The following is a 25,372-nucleotide window of genomic DNA, read 5'->3' as shown; positions in this document are numbered from 1 at the left end:
AGAAAAGTGCATTAGAAACACCTTCACTGCACTTATTAAAACATACTTTTGCCTGTAACTCACAAAATTATATGATACAACCAACCTGAGACTTTGTGGTTGGCTTAGTTGACTTCTTAGTCTTGCTGCAGCATCCAAACTCCTTTTATAGGAGTTTCTTTTTCTTTAATAAGACATTTGTTTTCATAAAATTCATTTTTCATAAGCACAGCAACATATGTGTGACATTCTGTGGAGAAAATGTCGTGGTGGTAATTGAGAAATATTATACCAGACAATAGTCACATAAGATCAGTTCAGGTTATCTGGAAAATTAAAACTATGGTGCAGTATCATTCTTACACCTCATTGCTAGGGGAAAAAAAGCCAAAAAAAAGTTTGGAAATGAATTGCTAAATATTTGATAATATGAATGCTTTAACTGGTTCATGCACAAGGCCTCTAATTCAGGTGCTAGATTCATCATGTCCCCAAAATTTAGCTTATAAGGCAAAGTTAAATTCAAACTTCTGGATACTGTTTATGAGCTATGTTCATGTTATATTGAAGTTTTTGGGGAACTGTATTGTCATTGTTATCAAGAAGCAGTTCTTTTGTGACAATTTAGTGTGCCAGAAGATAGATTAGATATTTCTCTGTAGTGGTGATACAGGAACACTGTCAATTAATGAATGATGCAAACATTTTTTCAAATCCAAAAAAAAGTGTCTATTCTAGCTTATACTGTAATAGAAAGCTACTCTTACATTACATTTATTAAATGTATCTCAACATGGTATAGAATCCATTAAATGTTGCACAGAAGGGAGGTTTATGGAAGTGGATAAATGCTAGTAATTGCATGTGGCTTAACTGCATAGTCATCAGGGTCAGGTTGATAACGCTGAAGCACTGGATAGAAAAGTTGTTGCATTGCTGCCATAACAGTGTAGTGGTTTGATCCAAAATACTCATTACTTACTTATTACCTTCTGTGAGGTAAGAATTAGGAGAAAGCAAAGTAGTACTTTGAAAGCACCAAACAAGAAAAGTGTCAATTTTTATCTCAGTATTTACTTTCTCAAATAAGCAACTCAAGCAGTGTCATAATTTACATAATCAGTTTTGCTCATGTGTGCTCATACTGAAGGATGCTATATCCTCATTTTCTCCTAAAGGTCTCCAGGTCCTCATACCCTACAGCCTCATACTCACTCTCTTGTTGAAGATCTCTGATTTCTGCATGCCCTTACTTCTGATATTATGGGCAAAATATGAGTGTTTGATTTACCACAAGATAAGGTTTACCCTAAATTTGTATTTTGGTCTTGTTCTAAGAAGAATGTGTTTCTGGAACCCTAGGTTACAGGAGTGTAAACAACACATTTGTCTCCTTGATCTGCCCTATAGATAAGTAAGGTTACTTAGAGTAAGTAGCTTGTCAACCTGAGAAAGCAAAAAAAAGTAAGGAGTCATTTGATACTGCATGGTTAATACTTAAGCAGTAAAATGCTGAAGATCAAACTGCAGGCTCAATACCCACTGTCTGTGTATATATGTGCACTGCAGTGCAGTCTCCAGCTGTGCAACAATTGGACTTTATAAAGATGCTTATTCTGTTACTTGCTTAATTTCTTCCTTCTGTTATTTTAACTTACTTCTAATAATGGATAAAATGCCTGACTCAAACCATTCCTTTGATTGCACACATTGTAGGACATACATGCATGATAGTACTCACAGGAACTGACTGGTTTTACTGAAATGTTGCTAGAATGTCTATGGACTACTTCTGCTTAACAGAGAATTTTTATTAAAAGAAATTGATAAGGAATTTTATTTGTTGCCACCTTTGAGTCAGACTTTAACCTCAAACAAATTCCAACTTATTTTCCTATCATTAAAATTTGGCCCTTGGAGGATTTCTCTTGTCTTTCTCTTTGAATTCTATCAGTAACGTTCCTTTGTCTTTCTAGCTTGAGATCTCACCTAGCTGTCTTTGTTTTCTAGAAACATTTTGAGGAAGTTAACTGAAGGTTACCAAATGGCTATTTTGAAAAATGTCACCCTGAATCTATAGACTTTGTAGAGGCTATTTCAACCTGAAAAGGTACATTTTAAAGATATCATTATTTTATACAAAAAGTATGTAAAATTTCAGCATCGTGCCACCAATCCATCAAAAAATCATCTAATGCTAATGTTTAGAGTCATATGTGTTTTGTTAAAAGTATCTTATATATTTATCCTTATTTTGTTCAGTTGCAGGCTCTTGTTTCTTGGACTTCAGTTTTGCTAATTTACTCTTTGTTTTTCCTAGACATATTCTCATTACTGCAACCATCTGGAAAAACTTCCTTTTCTGTAAATATGCATACCCTCTGTGATGAAATTGATGCTAACCAAGGACCTTATTTGTAATTTTAAAATAAATGCCTGCTTTACTCAAGAAAGTCCAAAATAGCAACAAGTGACTTTGGCAGGAGAACCCCTACAACAAACAGTTTGGTAAATGGTTGAAAAATTAATGACTGGATATAAGTAGAGGATTTTATGCCATGTTATTTCTAGAATAAACAGCATATGCAGAGCATGAGTTGTGATGTATAGAACTAGACAAATTTCTTTTGAATCAATGAGAGATTAAACTAGGATATATCTGGAAGAGATTAAATTAGGACATACAACTTTGAAACAAATTATCTGATATCATGCATTAATGATTAATCATCACTTAAATAGATCTCTTTTGGCATTGGATATGTTCCTCTCAATTATACCAAGGCCAGAAGACAGTGGATCACACAAAAATTTTGGAAAAAAGATTTGTGAAACAATAATTAGCAGGAAAGGAGAAGAACTGATATTGATTCAGATAGTCACATAAATGTTTAAGATATTCTGGAGAAAAAAAAGAAAAGAAAAAAGAAAAGAGAAAAGAAAAGAAGAAAAGAAAAGAAAAGAAAAGAAAAGAAAAGAAAAGAAAAGAAAAGAAAAGAAAAGAAAAGAAAAGAAAAGAAAAGAAAAGAAAAGAAAAGAAAAGAAAAGAAAAGAAAAGAAAAGAAAAGAAAAGAAAAGAAAAGAAAAGAAAAGAAAAGAAAAGAAAAGAAAAGAAAAGAAAAGAAAAGAAAAGAAAAGAAAAGAAAAGAAAAGAAAAGAAAAGAAAAGAAAAGAAAAGAAAAGAAAAGAAAAGAAAAGAAAAGAAAAGAAAAGAAAAGAAAAGAAAAGAAAAGAAAAGAAAAGAAAAGAAAAGAAAAGAAAAGAAAAGAAAAGAAAAGAAAAGAAAAGAAAAGAAAAGAAAAGAAAAGAAAAGAAAAGAAAAGAAAAGAAAAAAGAAAAGAAAAGAGAAAAGAAAAGAAAAAGTCTAGGTATTACAATTTGGTAGATTTTTTTTACTAAATACTTAATACTTAACAGTTAACACATCCTAAATTCAACCAATCCTAAACCAGAAAGATTTGCCAGATCATAGAAAATGTCAAGGTGTGTTGAAATATGCACAGGCTTGGTGAATCCCAGTTTTAGGAGTCCTTTATAGAACTCCAGCAGGCTAAGTGACTGTGTTTCCTTTGAAGCCTTTGACAGTATTTCACACAAAGAAGCACTAAAACTACTTTGCAGGGACCGGGAGATCAGCAGTGCTTCTGTAGTACTCAGAACCAGACCTGTAAGCATTGGGAACACTACAAATCTACTCTACAATATCAATAGAGGCAATGACAATTAAAATATAATTCTAGAATGGCCATGAATTTAAATGCAAGGACCCCACAAATGCCAATTTGTAATAACAGGTCTCTTAATCCATCCCTAACAATTAAGCAAATTTACAATTTACTAATCCCCTGGATCGTTTTTTTAATCTGCAGGGATGCAAATAAATAGCTGAGAGCAAATAAAGATAAGAGTATCCCAGCCCTGGAGAATGTGACAAGTTGAATAAACAACACTTGGTGTCACCCTCAGCAGATGGTTATTTCACTCTAACTTTTTTCCATATTCTTCTTTTGGCTTCCCCAAGGAGACTGTAAAGTAGTAGCTAGGCCACTGGGGTATAAGCTACTATTAGGTTTCTAGATCAGTGTAGATGGATCTCTGTGAAACTTCATCATGGTTAAAGTTATCAAGTCCTTTGATAACTGTATTTAGAACCTTACCAGGAAGGAAAGCACAAAACAGAGTGCTGCTGATACTGTAAATGCCAAGTTAGTGATAACTTGAGTAACACTTTTAATTTCTCTCTGAATTGTTGTTGATAATAATTAAAGTAACAAATATGAAAACAGAAGCCAGGTTCCCTGAACATTTTCTTTTTCTGTGTAGTACCAGACCCCAAGTATTCTCCAGGGAGATCAGCTGAATGTTACTACATTGTGTCACGAAAATAACATGGAGCCTTTCTTAGGCATATAGATGTCTGTCTCTATGTGCCAGCATCTACCGTAATCAACCACACATTGCTGATCTTCAAAAAACCCAGAAAATAATCTCTGAACTATATGTAAAACCTCATTTGTTTCACCTTCCTTTAAAACTTTGCAGTAGTTCATCACTTTTCTGGTGATCTTTATTTATTAGTTAAAGAAATTGAAGGTGCTGTTAGCTGACATCACACCATGAGTTCAATAACTGAAAGAGAAAATATTTGCTCTGCAAGTAAAACATTGGAAAGAACTCACTAAATTCGATATTATTAACATGAAAGACGACACTTAAAGGTTGCTTTTCTTCCCTATTTCTGCTACCCAATGCTTTGCCTTCCCTCTGATGCACTTTACACATTGTTTTAAAAATTAACTTCTAATTTATATAAAGTTTATCGGAGAAAGGTGGTTCTCACTCTTTCATTTCTGAGCATCTCCTCATACAGTGTGAAAAAGGAGAAATAATATGGTTCTGATATGATGAGAAATATGATGAGAAATAATATCATGTTCTGTGTTAACAGAGAAGACTTAGTTATAGCCTAGGTTATAGCTGAGGTAAATCTTAAGCTGAACCTTAACATCTGAACCTTTCCAAAACATGTCTCAGATTGTTCTAATGCTAGTAGTTTTTAGTGTGAGAAATAATTTGAAGATTTAAATACCTAACTTAACACACTGAGACTGATTTGTTGTAAGGCCCTGGTCTATAATCCAAGCTCTTAGTTGAAATGAAGGTTGTTTTTAATAATATTAGATACTGCAATTATAAAAAAGTCATTGAAGATAAAATTTTATTCTTTTTTTTCCAATCCAAACATATGATATTTTTTACATGTTAAAGCTGATGAATAATCAGCAATAACAGCATCACTGTCTTCTTCCTGAAGATGGCTGTTGTTCTGTGCATCCATTTATATTTGTGGCAGAGATTTTCTTTCCTTATTCCAAAACACATAGTGATTAGAAGGTATTTTTAATTAAAATAATGGCTGTTGTGGTTATGTTATTGAGCAATATTTTGGGATAAATATGTTCACTGTTAGAAGTGTAATTCTACTTTTCATCTTCATGCTAAGTAATATTTATACAGTTCATCATTAAATTGTGTAAAGTTGGATTTGATCCCAACCTGCTAGAAGGTGTTGTTTTTAAAACAAGGCTAAGCAAGCACAAAAGTTTATATGAAGATACAGATTTGATTACCATTCAGACAAAACAAGTTCAGCCAGGTTGGTTTGTGCAGTTATTCCAGTCTGACTCCAGTGACTTTCCACTGTGTTGACCTTTTAGAGTGACTGTATTTTGTTACAACCTATAGTGCTTTCAAAAGGAAGAAATACTTAGGGTGACAGGATACAGAGCAGGTCACAATGGTTAATAACATGCATTCAGCAATCTCTTATAGACATCTGCATTAGAGCCAATTCATTAACGGTCACAACAGAGCTTATTAGAGATAAAGAAAAGCATTAACAATCACACCCCTGTGAGGTTGTCTCTTGTGCAACACCAGTCTCTAGAAATATTCAGAATATTCAATGTACTATCTTCTGTTTTGAAAGACAGGACATTGATGCAGTGATCCAGGAATTCATATAAATCTCCACTGGGTCAAAGATAATGCAATGAGCCGTACTTATAGCATTATTTTGGCATTTTCATTATAGTCTGAAATCTCTGTTACAACAGAAAAAACAGGCTTCATGCAGAATACTGCAGGTTCCACTATTAATATATCAACATATAGAAAAATTATGAGAACACAAGCAACTGGGTAAACACAATATAGATAATTCAGTGGATACTGAAAAACTTCAACAATAACCCTTTCAAAAATAATGAAGGCAGTCCCAAAATATACCACACAAAAAAAGCCCAAACAGTGCAAAACCAAGAACCTTAAGTTGCCCGTCAGTGGTGCAGAAAACCACCTGTGCCAGCTTCTCATCTGTTTGAGATTAAACACTACAAATGTCAGAGTCTAATCCTACCAGTTATTGCAATGAAGCATCAGACAGGACCTACTATCTTAGAGTGATTCAAAAGAATTTCTTTGCCAGAAAAGAGCCAATCTAAAGTAAAACAATAAGTGGTTGGGGTTTTTTTCAGAGTCCAAGTGAAAACTACAGAGAATTATGCCATTGTACTCTTTGATAAGTTCAAACTGGCAGAATAAAAGACAAATTTCAATAATGATTACTGCAAGGGTCTCACCCAGAGGTAAAGACATAGAAGAGATGAATCCTTGATTTTCTTTTCATCTGTCAACTACTGCCTTTTCTTCCCACCTGGCCTTTCAAAAGTCTGTGGCAAACAATGCTGTCTTAACTCATTGCTTTGACCTTGCCATTGATTTGTCGGCCTGTTGAATTCTGTTCAGTTGGATGTATTGCAGGAGGCCCAGAAGCCCAAAGAACACATAAGAACTGCACTGTTAATGCTAAAAGAATATAATCCAGGGACTTGAGTGGGTTTCATCTTTCTAATTTAGGCATTTAAGATCTAAGCGTGTTATGTCTGCCTTGGTCATCTGTCACGATTAAAGGAGAGAAACTATGCTGAGACATGATTTCATATTTTAGATGTTAGTTCAAAATATTCTGTTGACTAAATTTGCTAATTTCTCACCATTTACTGGAAACCAGAAGACACCCCTTTATTATAGGTGTTTATGCTTGGTTCTCTTTCTCTCAAAGAGCTCGTAACACGTGCACTACCCCCAATAAACTTAACAGGATGCTACTAAGGGAAAAAATGAAGGAATGTAAGATGACATTCCAGAATGGGAATCTCTTCAGTTGCACATTACCCACTTTTGAAGACTTTTATTTCTTTTATTCTGCTACTTATACTAGTCTAGTAGTATTTCCTGCAGACATGGCATGTTGTTCAATAAGTTATGTAATAACATTTCTTTCCAATGACTAACTAGGTAGGTGGGGTGATGGTTTGATAGGTTTGATAGGTTGATAGGTTCCTTTTTCTGGAATTCGGGATCATAACAGATTACTGTCCATATGTCTTTGTGAATAGCCGTTATTGCGTAATTTAAGTAAGTGTACAGTAGATGCTATCTATGCAATTTTGGTACTAGTTTCTTTCTAAATCTACAGGCTTGTGACCTTCAAAGTTTTTTATCTGCTCTTCAACTTTTCCCTTAAGCAAAGCTTCCATATTTTGATATTTAATATTTGACATTTACAGCATAATATTTCCATCACTGGCCTACAAATTCCTTAGCCTCTGACTGAAAGGGACTATTTCTGGTCTCAGTCATGTCAATTTTAGTAGAATGCTGATATCACTCTTCCCCCTACAGGTTGATTTTAATGTGTTAACACTACTGATATCTAAGTTTCTTTTCTCTTGTTAGATTCTTATCTGCTGATGCTTGCCTCTCCATAACCCTTTGCTTTCCCCCCTTCACTGTCTACATTTCTTTTGTTTTGCCGCTTCCTAGAAAACCCAGTTGTATTTCTCCTGTCATCTTTCTTCATGTCTGTGTAAATTTCTTGTAACTCTTCCATTATCAACAGAGGCTCAAGCTCTAGGGTTCGCTTGAAAGTTTGTTCAAGAATGTTGTATGATCCAGTAGACTGTATGAGACAAGCTTTCTGGTTTTAAGTTACCTCTTTAAAACTTTTTTCTTTCTATTTTTTTCTTCTTTATGCTTATCATGTTCTTTCTGCATAAAATCACAGAACTCATGTGAGTAGATCAGATGGGGCCTGCTGAGTTGTACTATACATTTGTGACACTTCTTTTCTGTATCAACCTTTACTTGCATATTTAGAGCCATGTCATGCATCCCATTGACTTTGATTGCTCCTGGTTGAAGGTGGTACAAAAAGACTCCTTCAGCTCTCACTGCCATGATCTGCTGTGGGTGCATGGATCTTTGCATATCTAGAGAGCAAATAAAACTTCATACCCTCACAGATCCTCTTACTGAAATCCTTGTTCTTCCTGTCTTCTTCTGAGTTTTTTATAAGCTACAATGTCTCCATGAAATCAGAGGAAAATATGAATTGTTCCTTGAGAGCAAATCATGAGTATCAATAAAATATCCATGGTAAGCTCTAGATCATCGTTTTTGTGGTTTAGCAATAAAAAGTGGCTCCAGCCCAGAACAGTACAGCACAACACAGCACTAACAGCTACAATCTGTTTACTGCCTTTTTGACTTGGTACAGGCAAGAAACAAATTTAGATCAATACCTGCCATTTGGCATCAATATCCCAATTTCTATCAAGACATCAGCAGTAAGAATCTTACTGTGCAGAGCATTCAAAATATTCTCTCCAAAAGCACTATTGACAAAAGAGTGGGACATAATAAGAAATCAAATGAAGCTGAATAAATACTTACATTGAATGTTTGATATCAAGAATGCATTAGCTGAAAACAATAAGCAAAAGAAACAGAAATATATTTGGGCAACCACTTCAGCAAGCTTTATGGTTGCATCATTAATCTGTGTGCCTCGGGTGCTGCAGTGCTAAACACGGAGAAAGGCACTAGGCCTCGCAACTCTGGAAATGGGAGGCGGGTTGATACCCTACTTGGGTCTTTGTTAGATTGTCTAATTTTTGCATGGATATTTTGTCTGTTTGGAGGGACAACAAACTCAGCATGCCCATTGTGACTGGTATTTTCTAAATTTTGTGTGTTTTAGGGCTAGCTGTTTTAAAAAAAGAAAAGGTCAAGGACTTCTGGGCACCAAGAGGAAGAGATTAGATGAGCTAAGAAGAGAGTAATATCAGAGAATGAAAACTGTTTGAGTTTCAAAATTATCCAATGGCATATGCTGAGGATGCTGGTTGAGTAGGCATATTAACTGGATTTTGAAATAATTTCCTGAGGTACGTGTGCTGAGATAAATACTTTTTGCTACTGTAGAAATGCAAATTGAAATGAAGAAATAAATCCTATAAAGACTTGAGCAATGGCAAAATGCAGTCATTAGCTCAATTCCATTCCTTTGTGCTTCCTTGTTCTAAGGTTTCTTATGATCATCATTATTTAAATGTCATGATGTGCTTTGCTAAGGGACATCACTTTGCAACACTTATAACTATAAATATCTGTTGTCGTATGTTTTAACATGAAATGTACCTTTTAACCTGAAATTTTTCCTATATTATAGTAAAAAGTTACAGGTGTGTATGATATATGAGTGGGAAAAAAGCTTTTGCAACAGGGAGGGGAGTACCACCATGTCACCATTCTGAGGTTATCATGTATTTATTTTAATGAGCACTTCTAATGTTAGGAGTTCTGTACCTGGATTTCTTCTATATGTGGGAGTGTTCTTTGTTTAAAAATCAAAGCAGAGACTTCAACTGTGTACAGTCAGATGGTAAAGAGCTGAAGTCTGCATATTACAGGCCTGATTCATTTGTGCTGTTCCAACCCATGCTCCAGGGTCCCAACAAGAGAACTAACCACAACTGACCTTGTGAGAGTAAAAGCATTTAAATTGCAATGCTTTGGCAGGCAGGTGTGAATCTACGGGGTAGCTATACAAACAATTACTCAACTTCCCAGTTTGGTGGTTGTATTATGATCACTTAATAAGATTGCTTGAACCCCTGGTGTCTCCTTTTAAGCCTCGATCTTTGGGGCAAAAACAGATTTATATTTTTTTTTTGTGGCAGTGTCTCTGCATTTGTGTGTTACATTAGTCTATCCAAAGTACAGACATGCACCCCAGTTTCCTAATAATTTACTTTCTCAGAAAAATGAAGCACAGTGAGTGACAGAGTCCCTTCCTTTGCCTGTGCTCGACCAGCAGAGTGGATTTTGAAATGCTTATTTAAAATGTAAGGTTTGTAGAAAAATGACTTTAAGTAGATGGAGGAAGACACTAGAGACCAGAACAGGATGAACTGCTAAATTAAATAAAGCTTCTGGGTTTAGAAAATGTAAATTATCAACTTGTTGCAAGAACAGTCCTTAAGTTAGCAAATTTGTGCTTGTCTGCATCTCTTATTTGCCACCTGTTGCCTCTAAGCCATTTCTAAACTTTTTACAAATTATGTAATTCTTCTAACCTTAAATTATTTTTTGATTCCCAAAGTTTATTTTGTTCTCAGCTCCTCGTATTTTCGTTTACACTGATGATGGGATTTATCTTATTCATCTTAGGCATTTACAGTTTTTTTGCTTAAGTCTAAACTGATCAGTTTACAGTCCACAGAGAATAATGGAAGCCAGAGTTAGTAGCTTAGACCAGTGCTATATGTACTTCTAACAATGTCCATGTCTGCTCCTGAGAACTCTGTTAGTGACTTACTTATTCAGTGGTTCACTTTCAGTTTGTTCCCTTTCACATTGCTCGTGGGTAGACTCACTTGAAGCAGCTGGTTTCCATCCACAATTCACTTTGTAACAGGTGACCCCTATTGCTGTCTATTACCCCCACGAAACAAAAACATTACTGTTACATTTTTGTTTCATCTGTTTCAAAGAGTTTGAAATTATGTGAAACTTGTGTTGCAGGTTACTATGATGGTGTGTTTATAACACAAAACTGAGGGTACATTTTGTACCCTGAGGCCTGACTGGAGGATGTAAAGCAGTGCTTGAGAAAGGGTTTTGGAGCTGTATGTGGCAGAGAAAGGCAAGGCTGGCTCAGCTATCTTTTGGGAATGACTATCGACACAAATCATCAACAAAACCAAGCCTGGTTTTATTTTTGAGGGAACAAAGGAACCAAATTAAACACGATTTAGGAGTGAAGTAATACAATAAACTAGGGAACTGAGACTCAGGAATGAAGGAAGAATCTAAGTTATTTGATTGTGTACATGTGTTTTAAGAAAATAGTTTTTAAATGTCTGAGGTAGACTAAGGTGAATCCCATTCTTGTTTTCTTGCCTACTTTCACAGAATGAACAGACATGAACTTCCTTTTGTCTAGAAAAATCTTTTCTAGTAGGAGCACCAGTAGGAGCACCTTCAATGTTGTATTTTCTGCTATTAGTTTTGGGGTTTGATTCTATGTTTTAGCAATGTGATGCACATTTTTACCTTGTGAAAAAATACTGGAGGGGATGAAAATATTGTCATGGGACAAATAAGTTGAGTTGGCATTTCAGGGGTTGTGAGGACCAAAGTGGTCATCTATGTCCAAAAAATTTACTGTCTTAAATTATTCTTTATTTTTCATTCCATTCTCTCTCTTTTAAGCCCAATAGAAAATCTTAGACTTCCTAGGTAACATTGAAAGACTTAGTACTTGAACTATTTAACACTTTAAACATAATATTTTGTTTAAATCGCTTGTGTGTTTTTAAAATGTATCCATGGTCTTTGACTCAGAGCTCAGACACAAACCCCCTAAACATTAGAAAATTATAAAAGCTGGTTTTCTAATAGCCACACCAACATTCTTAAGAATTTTTTTTGTTTCACATTTGCATCCAGTCTTTCCTGCATGTGCAGGCACACAAAAAACATATCACCGTACATAAAGCTAAAATTCAGACAATATCTTAACATCCTGAGCTGCTATTCTGTTTCACCACTATTTGAATAGTCATTATTTATTTTCTGGTGCCCTACTTCTGACAAATTTCCACTTGATGGGTGCCTTTAAGGTATAGATTTATAGTTTTCACTCAATGAAAATAATTTTCTCGTATTGAATCAGATTGTTACTGCTTTATTTTTCTAAATATTTCTCTCATGAGAGGTAACTCACATGGCTTGGCCCATAAATGCTAACCATATATTCATTGCTATTTCTATATACATGTTTTTCTTAGATTGCAAGCTCCTTGAGATGAAATTCTGCAATCTTACTCAGAAGTTAGTGATTAAAATGATCCTAGTTAGTACTCTTAGCCACAAATGTACCAATTATAATAATAGTAGATGCTGGAAAATAGATGGTGTATTCACTGTTTTGAAGAAAAAAAGGCCCTGCATCAAGACCTAAGTTTGACCCATTTTGACCTCATCACAGCTGACCCTGTTTTGAGTAGAAGATTGGACTAAATGACCTCCTGAATTCCCCTGCAGCATGAATTATCCTATGATCTTATGAACCTCAACTGCTAAATTTCATTATTGCTTTGTCTTTCCTGGAAACAAAATATCAGAAGAATATAATTTATTTCTGCTGTAATTTTTTTAATGCATAGATGTGTGTTATATATATATATAATATATATATATATAAACACTCAAATGTACAAATACTGGCCTCTTGCTATTCTTATAGGTTTCTAAAATGAAATCATACCCATTTCAAATTTATGCGGTTCTTCTAGTCCCATGAAAATAAATTTACTTTGTTTTAGTAAGGGATACCAAAATGAAACTCACTGAAAGTGTTACTTTAAAAAGCCAGTCAATGCATTCATGGGAAACTATTATCCATCCCTCAGCAGAATATTCTTAACCTATGATTGTTGTTGCCACTTTTTAGAGAGGTTCAGTTCTTCTAGGTCATATATTTTTCAGTGGTAACAAGGGCTGCAAGAGGTACTTTCAGTTTAGTCACATTCTTACTCTGGCATCAGTGAAAACATTCAAACTCCCTCTTCTTTTCCATTCCTTTCTTTCTTGTGTCAAAACTAGATCATATTTTGTGTACATTTTCTTGTAGTATTGAAGAGAACAATTTTATGTTTGAAATATAAAATCAATCTTGATGTTAAAATTGAGCTATATGGACTTTTTTAATATTTGAGAGCAATCATACTCTCTGAGGAATCTGTGTACAAACTCAGATCCGAAAGAAAATGGTGGTGTTTTTACAGTATGTGAACACAACCATCTGATTTATAGTTCAATCTGTTAATGCACTCTGTTATTAGGCCACCTGGCAGTTTTATGCATTGTGAATTTAAAGAGGAGCTCAATGTAACATAAGCTTTACAAGCTGGGGAAATATTATTGAAATGAAACATGAATGAGAACCATTTAAACAATAAAATAATGTGTGTAGACTATATATTTTTTCATTTTAGTAAATGCACAGCCTGGGTTTTATTTGCTGAAGTTAGATGAAGTTCTTAGAGATTACAATGATGAAACTTTGCACTAGCTTTTTCTTATAATACTGTCAGTCCTGTAGTTTTTGATGCTCACATCAGTAAAACCATCTCTCTACTGCACCAGGAAACTGCAATTTGGAGAACTATTTTCACAGTTTTCTTGAGGTAGCATTTAATTATTGTACGGGTTGCAGTCCATTCATCAAGAAAAAAAAAAAATCTGTACCAAAAAATTGATAGACACAGTTTTACCAGTCTGCACTATAAATGTTCATGAGCAAAGGCCTTAAAGAAAACAAGGACCATCTTAATTAAGATGGAGTTAGTTTTAGCTATGTATATATGTATATGTATACATGTGCATACAAATATTAACTATATCTCTCTCTTTTCTTTGGTTTTATGTCTTTAAAATTCTTGTTTTCAACTTCCTCTTCAATTAGGATTGCAGAAACTTCCTTTTTCTGTTTAAAATGAAATCTGAGCACATTCACACGACCTCAGGGCTGTGTTTTAAGTACAAGAAGAGTTGGCAGAACTGCCGATATAAGCATTCTATTATTCTATGTAATAACCCCTCCTCACCTGGCACAGAACCTTGGAAGCACCTAAATTTTCCTATGTGCTTATGGACACGTCTACATTCTGAGCTGTGTTTCAATTAAATGTTTGCTAATTTGCCCAGTAGCCACAGGAGACCATTTTCATTGGAGTTAAGAATCAAAATGAAAACTTATCTGTCATTTGTTGCTTTCTTTGCAATGTTACAATAAAGAGATATTTTGCATGCAGTGGAAACGCACTGAACAAAATGGGCAGAGTGCCTTTTTGTTGTGCCTGGGTAGTTCCTTAAGGCACTTCAGAACTTGTGCTTTTTCATTTGCCCTCAACTACAGGGACAGGATTGGAATGATTTGGGAATTTGTCTTCTCAGGACTTTACTGGTCATGAGCTGGGAAGGCTGATTTAAACTCTAAAAAAAGCACAACAAAAGAGAAATTCAAGGGAATGATTGCAAACTTCTGAGTCACAGTTCTTTCCCCATGGCAGTTCAGATAAGCACCTTCCCTTTATTCAATTCAAGAGAAGTTAAGCACCTTATATAGGAAATCTTGTCAGTATGTTTATTAATATAAATTTCTTAGCACCTCCATGCTCCAAAAAGCACAGAGTAAAGAGATGTGATTCAACAGGGAAATGGTGGACTGTTAAAAGACCTGTGTGTATCTCTCCGCAACCATGGTCATGGTATTCAAAGCATATACAAGGCTTTGTAAATAACCCTGAAATACAAAACCTCAAAGTCTTGCCTAGATAGGAGTTTATTCACATCTGGAAGATCCACTTTCTGTATTTGAAATCAGAGAGGAAGGTTTGAATCCAAGTCGTTCACATCTCTGATGAATGCTCTAATCACAGAATTGCAGAATGATTGGTGTTGGAAGGTTGCTCTGGAGGTCATCTGGCCCAAACGCTGTGCTCAAGCATGGACACCTAGAGCCAGTTGCCCAGAACTATGTCCAGAGAGCTTTTGATTATCTCCAAAGATAGACTTCACAGCCTCTCCGGGCAGCCTGTGCCAAGGCTCAGTCACCACGAAAATGAAAAACATTTCCCAGTGTTCAGATAGAGCCTCCCATGTTTCAGTTTGTGCCCTTTGTCTCTGTCTCTGGTCAAGAGGTGTCACTGTACACCACTGTAAAGAGGCTGGATCCTTCCTCTTTACACCCTCCCTTCAGGTGTTTATACACATTGATAAGATCCCCCTGAGCCCTCTCTGCTTCAGGTTGAACAGACTAAGGTCTCCAGCCCTTTCCTCATATATTAGATGCTCCATCTTAGTGGACCTTCACTGGACTGCCTCCATGTTTCTCTTGTACCAAGGAGTTCAGAAATGGACACAGAATTCTGGGTTCTGAGTAGAGGGGAAGGATCACCTCACTCAGCTTGCTGGGAATTCGTAGCCTAATAGAGCCCAAGATGTCATTCACCTTCTTTGCACTAAGGGCATGCTGCTAGTTCATGTGAGCTTGGTGCCCAGTAGGACACCCTCGTCCTTTTCTGCCAAGCTGCTTTTCAGCTGGATGGCTCCTGGTATATAGTGACGCCTAGGGTTATTTTTCCCCAGATGCAGGGCTTTGCACTTCTCCTTGTTGAACTTTTATAAGGTTCCTGTCCTGCCCATTCCACCACCCTGCTGAGGTCCCTCAGGATGGCAGCATGGCCCTCTTGTGTAACAGCTGCTCCTCTCAGTTCCATCATCTGAAATCTTGCTGAAGGTACACTCTGCTGCATCATCCAGATCACTAATGATGATGATGATGAACAAGACTGGAACGAATTACTGGCATACACTGCTAATTACTGGACTCCAACTGGATTTTGTACCTCTGATCACCACCCTCTAGGCTCAGTTCACACAGTTTTCAACTCACCTCACTGCTGATGCAGCTGATACATCAACAGCTTATCTGTAAGGCTCTAGTGGGAGACAGTGCCAAAGGCCTTACTGAAGTCCAGGTATCAATCACAAGGTATTAGGCAAAAATGCTACTACTAATAAACTTTTCATAGGAGTAGGAGAAGCAGACAAGTGTCCAATGCTTCTACAGAAAGAATAATTTTTTTCAGTACCTATAGAACTTCACTGACTGTAGACAGAGTATGGGATTACTCAGTGTGATGCAGAGAGTAAACAACGGGCGTAAGTTTCACTTCTGTGAGTCCTTAGGTGAGGTGGAAATCTTACTTTATGCCATGACCAGGGAACTAAGGTGAGAGACTGTGTCACTCCTCTCACATTTCATTATATCTAGTGCAAAGAAGCAGATTTGCTAACTGGGCCCAGAAATGATTCTAAACTTCTTGTAGATCATCACTGGATGGTTTTCAGATGGTGTCCGTATGAATTTATTTGTCTAAATGCAGCTGTCATTATTTAAGGGATCTGTCTGATTTTTTCTTGTAGACAATGGAGAGCTACTCAAAAAGACCTATAGCTCTCTCCAAAATGGCTCAATTCTGTATGAATTAACTAGTACCATTTGAAATTACTTGACCTCTCTATCCAGTGTCTGGCACTCCAATAAAGTGAGTTTGCCACAGGTTCCGTACCTTATATAACAGCACATGAGACTGTCTCTAATAGTCTGAGGTGTCTTAAATAGTAATAGACACTAATGTTTTGTCAACTTTTGCTTTTGGCCACTTTTTAAATTCTATCAATTGCTTTGGCAAACATTTAGCTCACACATAACCATTTCTTATTGCACACCTAAATATAGGTGTTACAGGCGGGAGCTAAATCCAGTTTCCAGTGAAAGAGTTCTACATTACTAAATGTTTGTAAAACATAGAGTTTGAGGAGAAATATACCACATATATACTTAGAGAAGTTTTTCACCACTGCTCATAAATTGTCTAGTGCTCTTTGAATATCACTACTATACTATAAGGTTGCAAAGACCCACTGTTAAAAAATAAGATTTTTAATCAGTAAGTTTTAAAAGTACTTGAATGCCATCTGAATCCAAAGTGTTGGGGCATGGAGCAAAAATAAAGTTGTTTCTATTCTGCTTCATTTTTGTTAATCATGATGATCACAAAAAGAAAGCTATATTCTTATTTCTTTAAAATAAACAATATTGAAAAATCTTTTATCTTGACAAATGTCATTAATTTGGGGCTTTTTATAAGTCTCCAGACTTAGTCTAACATATAGAAACTTTCATCTTTGGACTGACCACACAAGATCAAGTTTGAAGTACATATGAAAACATAAGGAAGGAGACAATGAACTGACAGTGTAATACTGAAAGAAGGACTGCAAAGGTACAGCATGTCCTCTGTGAAAAAAGAACAATTCAGTCTCTGCAGTTGTCAGCCAGTCACCTTTCACAAGCAGAAAATTCACTCCACAAGGCTTTTTAAAATTCTTCTTTCCTTGTAACAAAGCTGAGCTTAGAAGTTTGAAATCAATGCCTTGTAAAAAGAAACCAAGTGGGTGGCATTTTCCAACCATGAGACATGTCATTACCATTGACCTCACTACTCTTCTTAAATAGCCAGAGAAGGGCAACAAAATTGTCAATTAGATTTGCAGTGAGCAGGAGTCAGCTTTACTTAACTTGTGCTTGCCTGCATAATCATGCATATCTCTCCTCTATATCAGGAGTTGTTCAAGCCTATAATAACTAGGGTTCAACAAGTCTGAACCACCTTCCTTTGCTGATGATATGGAAGTCGTTGGTTTGCTACAGATTATTTGGGATTTTTGTAGTCTTGACAGATTGTCATATTTTAAATTCCACCTCTAAGAGTTTCTGCTGCAGATAACAAATAGGAAATAGTGGAAGGAAGTACAGTATTAGGCAAAACATGATTATGTTTTTACTTTTTTAAGGACTGTAGCAAGTTTCTTTGTTATTCTGCACATCATAAAGCAAGCACAGTAAATTTGACATGATGTGCAGTCTCTGCATAAGACAGAGTAAGGGACAGACAGAGGGCTGAAGGTGAGAGCTAAGCACCATTTTCAGAGTTATATGCAGACAGTGGGGCGAAATGTGGCAGCATTATGACTTCCTTAGCTACAAAATCCTATTGCCATAAAACCACAATATTTACTCAAATGTTTTGAAAAAGTTCAAGTAGGTTAGATTTAAAGCTGATGAATATGCTTGTCAGTTATAATAGCTGTGCAATGTTCCTTCAGTTGGCAGGGTCCACTCTACAAATGGTGCTTCTTAAAAATTAGTAATTCTTTCTGCAAACTTGGTATCTAAGTTTTCCCCAGAAGAGAAACTCTCTTTCAACAGTATATTCTTTCAAGATTTCCTTTACATAACGTAGCCAGCCTCTTCACCTAATCATGGCACTGAACTTCCCTGTTTTATAAAAGCAGCCTAAAGCTGTGCTGCTCTAACAAATTCCCAGTGGGTCACGGTTGAATCTGTGGTTTCACATCCCAAGTTACACTCTGAATACATCAAGGCTAGAAAGTTTTTGTGTGCTGAAAACAGGAGCACAGTAGTCCTATTAAGCAGTACCAGTTACGTTTATCAGCCATTTTTAAAATGACAATGATCTCAGCTGCCTTTTCCACATGCAGATACTCTGTAGGTGATGGGGCTTTCATGCAGATAAATAGACCATTCATTAGCAATTCTATACAGCCACTAGATTAGATATGTGTGAGGTACACAGAACATTCCATTTTACTTCCGTGATGTAAAGATTCCATGGGTTAGAGATGTCACTAGTCCTGAGCAGGATTTGGACCCCTTTCCCATGTACTTGTTTTTCCTCTAACATCCATCCTGGAGGTTTTCTACCTTACCCATTATTCAGGTGGTTGATGGACCTGTTACACACTGGTCTTTGTCTTCATTGAATAGCTCCACTTAAAACATGTTGCTTTCTGCTTTATTTCATGGCACATCTTATACATGAGAGGACCTTGCCAGGAACATCCACAAAGATACCTCAGAGATCTCTCCTCCTGCCCTCCACAGTATGTTCCCTATCTGCTGCTTGTTGTTAACTTACGTGCCTCACTTGTTTGCTTCCCCATCTTTTGACACTCAAAAGTTCAGAAGACATTGATCTACATTCAAAACTGAATTCTGGACCCTTCTTCCACTAAAACAACTTCTTCCACTAAAACAACTTATTTTAGATGTTTCATACACAGAAAAAACTAGATAACCTTCTCCTTTCCTCTAACACTAATGTTTTCCATTCACACATTACCGTCTTATCTCTTTCTACTTTGCCATGTCTGCCCTGGAATTTTTAATGCTATAAGGCCTGATTTGCTACAGAGACTAACATTTTTGAAGTGTTATTCCACTCAATTCATCATGTTTACTTAAAATACATTTAGTAAAACATAAAACATAACAAAATTAGTCTTAGTTATTTAAAAGTGTGGAGCTGTAAACTACTACATCACTGGAAGAAATCTCAATTAAGCAGAATTGCCATCCACATTAAGCAGTAGTCATTGCCATTAAGTATCATTGGACTTAAATTGTTCCCAGAGAGACGTCCTGATTAAGCGGACTTCCTAGTTTAAGTGTATCTCAATTAAACAGAATGTGCTGCATCAGCATTTCATTTTATGAATGCTCTGAGAAGACATTTGATTAGGATTTTGAAATGGTTTGTCTGATTGCTATCATTATTGAAAACTTAGATGGGAATGTGAAAAGAACTTAGGGGAATCAGTATTTATGGCAATTAGGCACCTAGCTCTTGGGCCTTTTAACAGTGACCAGTTAAAGGGTTTTGGGTGGTTTGTACATACTAGTTTGGTTCTGTGTTGACATGGTCAGTTGGGCTTGAAGGGATTAAACAGTAAATATAGGGGTAGGTATGTGCCTGGTCTTGAAGGCTTAAAAACTTTGATTTCCCGTTTTAAAATTTTTTGCTCCAAGGAACTGCTTTTCTGCACATGTAAGTTTAAGATTTTAATGCTTGTTTAGAACTTGTCAGTGTCTTCTTATGTCTTTGTATCTGATAGCTCTCATATTTAAACATCGGATGGAAACATTCTGTATTTTAAGCCTGCTGTAAAGTCAAGTCATAATCCAGAAAGTTTCATTTGCATCCAGTCAACCTGTATTTCCAGAACAGGACTAGGTTTCTCTTCTGAATTTTTTATAGACATTTCTTTAAAATACCTAGGTTCTTATTGAAATAATTATCACGTGCCTTAGCCAAATAAATATGGATCCAGTGCAACACAAAAAGCGAATGAGGGAAACAGAATCATTCTTTCAGGAAAGAAAAATGATGATGTGGATATTCCAGTGGTATAAATGACTCATTCTGTAACTTCTATTTCATGAGATTTTATTCTGAAATAGTTATTTTATGACAATAGAAGTCAAAAGAAACCCATTTTTGGATGATATTGTTAATATGAGAAAGAAATGAGGAACAACTGAAAGTCATAAATGTCTCTAGGTACATCATCTAGCTGAAAAAGATCATGCAACTTAACAATATTTTTCTGTGAGTTTGTGTAAGCCTAACAATCTTTTGAAAGCTACCAACAGTTTATTCAGATGAGATAATCAGAATAAAAGGATAAATACATTGCAGATGTTTTATTCTTCCCCTCTGTATCTGGGCACTGCTCTCATCTTGACATGTGCAATCTTGTCCCGGCTGCCCAGATGAAGTCTCTGTCACCCTAGAAAATGGAAGTCCACTTATCCACTAATGCAAGAAGGTATTTGTCTGCTTAATTCCCATTAGTATTAATGGGAGTTACATGCCTAATACTGCTCAACACTGGTCAGAAATATACCTTAAATTTTCAGCTGCTTGAAATAGCAACCTCTGCAACCGCACATAAGAGATTATAAATAAAGAAACAATAGAAACAAAGCAGGCTCCTAAGAGGTACCAGCAGTATCTAGATAGAAACAGGCAATTTTCCCCTCAGCAAGCTTTTTTGCTTAAATCATTTTAGTAAATAAATATTTAACAAGTGACAGAACTTAATTGATGTTTATATTTACACGGCAGTTAATTTATATTCTGCTAAAGCTGAATCCTCCATCCACAATAATGCTTTATATCCCTCTGTGGTGGCAGACACCCAAACAGCACAGTTGTGTTTTTGAAGAAAAACATAACAACAAAAAAAAATACACTACTCAAATACTATATAAGTCATTACATTTTTTTTCCCCTCTCTTCAGCTGTCAGATGCATTGCATTATTTTATCAGATTGATAGATCTAGTGTTATTTCAACATTTACCATTTTACAACAACAAATAGAAAACATATAAGGAAGCTTTGGTAACAAATCTTTCTTAATATGTATGTGAAGTAGACAGTTAGTCCAAGAAAAAAATATAGCTGATGACAGACTTTATTTCAATCTGCTGGTGCTTATTAAGATGTCTACAAAGAAAAAAGCCACATCTGAATACGTCTCTTTGTGCAAACAAAGGAAACTTTTAATTGCTTTAATCAGCATTTGCTTTGTCTTTGCAGTGACATAGAAAAACAAGTCAGGTACAATCAGTAAATGTTTTCTAAAGGAAATTTGTAAGCAGAGACTTCAGATGATTTTTATTATTTGTGTTTAGAACATGGTTAAGTCTATGTTACAGGGTTTTTTTAAATTTGCTTTATAAAACAGATTTGTACAAGATTTTATTTTATATCATTTTAGCACATGGAAAAAGAAGGTGACATAAATCTGATCAAAACCGTCTCCCACAAAACCCTACAGCAAGAGCTGTAGAAGCTATATCAGATTTTAGAAATCAGAGCACAGCCCAAGGAAACAAGCTGCATGTTGACAAAGATGTGCAGCTCAAAAGATAATAATTTGACAAAATCCACCTCAGCCAACAGGGTTTAGAGAAAGTGATCCATTACTTCTTTCAGCTCATAAGCTCTTGATTTTATATCCTGATGAGTCTGTAGCTTAGTCCTTCTCATCAGAAAGAAGGGCCAAAAAATTCCCTTCCTTCTATTAAAAAGAAAAAGGAATAAAAAGAGCAACAACACCCAAATCTCTCCTGAGCAGGAAATGGGAGTTAGTGCTTGCATGTAGGAAATACTCGGCACTTGCTAGATCAAGTCCCACAAGGGAATCAGTTTTACAAATTTCTAAACTGGTAGGGATAGGCCATTCACTTATCCAGAGGAATATCAGAATCACAGAATGGATCAGGTTGGAAGGGACCACAGTGGGTCATCTGGCCCAACCTCCCTGCTCATGCAGGGCCATTCTAGAGCGTGTGGCACAAGATTGTGTCCAGATGGTTCTTGAATATCTTCAGTGAGGGAGACTCCAAGGTATCTCTGGACAATCTGTGCCAGTACTCAGTCAATTGCACAGTAAAGAAGTTCCTCCATGTATTCAGGTGAAACTTCCTGTGCATTATGGTCTGCTGGTGTCTTTTCCTGTAGCTCAGCACCACCAAGAAGACCTTGGCTCCGTCCTCTAGACACCGCCCCTTCAGATACTTGTGTACATTGATGAGATCCCTTCTCAGTTGTCCCAGCTCGCTCAGCCTTTCCTCGTAAGAGAGAAGTTCCAGTTCATGAATCATATTTATTCTCCTCCACTAGACCTGCTCCAGGAGCTCCATGTCTCCCTTGTCCTGAGGAACCCAGAACTGGACGCAGCACTCCAGACATGGCCTCACCAGAGCATAGTAGAGGGACAGGATCATCTCCCTCAACCTGTCGGCAATACTCTTCCTGATGCACCCCAGGATTCCTTTGGCCTTCTTGGCCCCCAGGGACCTTGGCTGACTCATGGACAGCTTGTTGTCCACCAGGACCCCCAGATCCTCCTCTGCAGAGCTGCTCCCCAGCAGGTCAGGCCCCAGCCTGTGCTGGAGCATGGGGTTATTCTTCCCCAGCTGCAGGACCCTGCATTTGCCTTTGTTGAATTTCAGACAGTTTCTCTCTGCCCATCTCTCCAGCCTGTCAGTATCCCTCTGAAGGGCTGCACAGCTCTCTGGGTCACTCGTCCCAGCTTTGTGCCACCCGTGAACTTGCTGAGGGGGCATCTGTCCCTTCATCCAAGCCATTGATGGGTAAGTTAAACAATAATGGGCCCAGTATTGAACCTTGGGGGACACCACTAATGACAAGCCTCCAACTAAACCCTGTGCTACTGATAATGACCCTCTGGGATCTGCTGTGCAGCCAGGTCTCAATCCACCTCACTGTCCACTTATCCAGTCCACACTTTCTATGAGGGTGTTGTGAGGGGTAGTGTTGAAAGCCTTGCTGAAGACACATACGTAATAAAACACATTTACATAATATTGAAGACAATATTCACTGCTCTTCTCTCATCCATCCAGTTAGTCGTTTCATCATAGAAGGCAATCACATTGATCAAGCATGATTTTCTTTTAGTGAATCCATGCTGTCTACTCCTGATTACATTTTTTTTCTTCCCATGGTTAGGGAGTACATGCAGGATGAGCCATTCCATCACCTTTCCAGGGATTGAGGTGAGGCTGACTGGCTGGTAGTTCCCTGGGTCCTCCTTCTTGCCCTTTTTGAAGATGGGGGTGACGTTTGCTTTCTTTCAGTCCTCATGCACCTCCCCTGATAGCCATCACCTTTCAAAGATGATCATGAGAGTTGCTATGGTATTCTCCAACTCTCTCAGCAGTCATAGATGCATCCTGTCAGGACCAGTGGACCTGTGGATGTCAAATCTGCCCAGGTGTTCTCTGACTCAATCCTCCTTGACCATGGGAAAGTCTTTCAACATTCCTTTACCCTGATCTCTTGGGCCAGTGATTCCTGAAGGCTGGTCTAGTCAGTGAAGATGCAGAGAATGTGTTAAGTAACTCTGCCTTCTCTGCACCCTCTGTTACCAAAGTCCTCCCTCTATTTAGCAATGCACCCACATTATCCTTCGTTTTCTAAGCATGGTTTCACTCAATGCCTCTGCAATTTTTTGCTCTTGTAAATACAGAACTGTTGTCCATCACAGAGGAAGAGTAATGGAGAGAGATGACTCAGGCCTTTGTCCCTTTCTGCGATTAAAGTAGGATTGTTCAGTGTTAAGATTCTTGTGAGTGGTTCTCAGCTGTGGTCCTGTGGAACATTCTCAGATGTTTCAAGCACTGTCAGTATCTGAAAGCCTCTGTCCAGTTATGCCTCCTACTGCACACAGGTTGCATTTGCAGAGATACATGTGTTAAATGAATACTGATTTTAAGTGCCTCTGGGCACCAAGTTCCTTTAACAGACCTCAGTATGTGCAGTGATTGTTGCACTATTATTGTTTACTGTTTGTCAGATCAGTAGCAGGCTAAGTGGACATTTGCTTTCTGTGTAACTGGTATGACTATCTTCCTTTAATGTAAATACATACACCAAAATGGTTTTTTTGGAATGTCTTCAATATACAATAGGAAAAGAGGCCTCACCAGTCTCACCAGCTGTTACTCTGAGCATATCGCTGAGCTCCGTGTCATGGCATCCCTTGGACTGCCAAGTGAAAAAATGGGATTAAGAAGAAGAAACTGACACTAACTTATTTCTTCCATCTATTTCTTTCTCTGGATGCAAAAATTTTCTCAACCTTATCTGAGAAAATTAACTAATCCTGTTTTCAGGCTACAGCAAGGACTATGAAATACCTGTTCATCTCTTCTTTGAGGATGGATCTTTGGCTGTGTACTGAGGGACGTCACATGGCAGGCAAAGTGCCCTGGCTGAGCTCGTAGTTTCTGTGGTTCAACCTGAGGATTTAGCTGAGGTCTGTGATTTTCTGAGGCTTGCTGTATGTTCAACAAACATGAAGAAAAATACATTTCTTCAGAAGAGACCTTGAAAAAAGAGATTAATATAGGTGCTCTGAATTACCCCCTCATGAGGACTGTGGATCCTACCTCTCTCTTCCCGACCCAAACAGCATTTAGGAAGCTCAGCCTGGGCCTGTCTCTTTTGCATTTAAAATTGGGAAAAGTGCATTGGGGCCCCAGGAAAAAACTGGTGCCCACAAAAAGCTATTATAATACAGGTCATTAGTAGATAAAGCTAATCAAGAAAAATAATTTTAGTGAAAGATCAATGTCAAAGTCATACTGACTTCAACAGTGCCAGTGTTTCATCCTATGTGATTTTAAACTAGCCACAAAATGGACAGTACTGTGCTACTGACATTGGAGCTATCATTTTATCCCTAATTCAGACAGTAAACATTTCACTTGCTAGCTATGAGATGGACAGACTCATACAGAATAACCCTTCAAGGATAAACACCCTTTTTAAATCACTGAAGAATTTGTGTGGGACCTTAATCACTAGCACAGACTGGCAGGTCATTTTTCTGACACTTGCACACAATTTTGAAAATCAGCCAGAAGTGACAGGTGCAAAGTTTCCGCACTCCTGTTATACACAATAATTCAGCAGAAAATGGTTATATGTGTCCTAGATATAGATAGAGATATA

The sequence above is a fragment of the Corvus brachyrhynchos genome, unplaced genomic scaffold (genome assembly GCF_000691975.1).
Source record: "Corvus brachyrhynchos isolate BGI_N302 unplaced genomic scaffold, ASM69197v1 scaffold71, whole genome shotgun sequence".
Taxonomy (NCBI): Eukaryota; Metazoa; Chordata; class Aves; order Passeriformes; family Corvidae; genus Corvus; species Corvus brachyrhynchos.
The sequence above is the reverse complement of the archived record's forward strand: the minus strand, read 5'-3'. Positions refer to the sequence as shown.